Source organism: Homarus americanus, unplaced genomic scaffold (genome assembly GCF_018991925.1).
Source record: "Homarus americanus isolate GMGI-L3 unplaced genomic scaffold, GMGI_Hamer_2.0 scaffold28, whole genome shotgun sequence".
Lineage (NCBI taxonomy): Eukaryota > Metazoa > Arthropoda > Malacostraca > Decapoda > Nephropidae > Homarus > Homarus americanus.
The window spans coordinates 1,689,438-1,690,421 of NW_024742238.1; the positions used below are offsets into that span (position 1 = coordinate 1,689,438).

Here is a 984-nt window from a genome sequence, read left to right on the forward strand (position 1 = left end):
TTTCCCCACACTCCTCTCCTCTTCCCCCAAGACACAACGATCCAAGGCGGCCATTTTCCTTGGTCACTAACGGGAGCACGTCCTTCTCCAAGGCCCACGAGCCCATGACTGTGACCGGGGAACGCTACCTCTGGACCACCAGGATACTAAAAGCAGTCCTAGACTTTGTTATATTTCACACAAAGCCTGGTGGTCCAGAGGTAGCGTTTCCCGGTCAGTCATGGGCTCGTGGGCCGTGGGTTCGAGTCCTAGGACCGAACCAACGGGACAAATTGTCCCAGTTAGTCTGTCCTCGCTTCTAAATATTAATGTTGTTTTCATATGAACTCAACTATTACCAATATGTTAATAAGAATAGCCCAAGTTTGAATGTAAATGGAAGTGTTTATTGTATTCCATGTAGCAAATGTAATTGTAATTATGTAGGTCAGACAGAAAAACACTGCAGCTCAGAATCAAACAACATAAGTATAATATCAGAACTGCATCTGAAAGCAGTGCCTTGTTCGTTCATGTTAGGAATAATAATATATATAAAAAGTAGAAATACATAACAAGGCAAATATATAAACAGTAGAGGAAGGTGAGATCAAGTCCACAATAGTCAGGTTATTAGGTAGTGACCCTACTAATCTTCAAAAAGCACCGCAGCTGTTGGTAGTCAGGTCAGAGGGTAAGATGACCCAACCTTCTCACCTGGTTACAAATCTTAATTACGAAATTATCCAGTTTGTACATACCATTACTCAAATTCATGTTCACGGATTCGGTATGTTTAATGAGACTGGATTCTATAATGTTCCTACTGTCAATTCAATTACACTGCAATATTGAGGAGCCATTATCCCAGTAAATGCAATGCTTATGACAATAAGCATTGCATTGACTTGATGAGGTACTCCATGGTAAAATTTGCATCGGCCGGGAATCGAACCCGGGCCTCCCGCGTGGCAGGCGAGAATTCTACCACTGAACCACCGATGC

General features: G+C 42.7%; 1 non-coding gene across 1 annotated transcript; it reads right to left on the minus strand.

Moving 5' to 3' along the window:
- Positions 1-913: 913 nt before the first annotated feature.
- Positions 914-984, minus strand: Trnag-gcc. The gene has a single exon. It is a non-coding gene; the product is annotated as a tRNA-Gly (tRNA).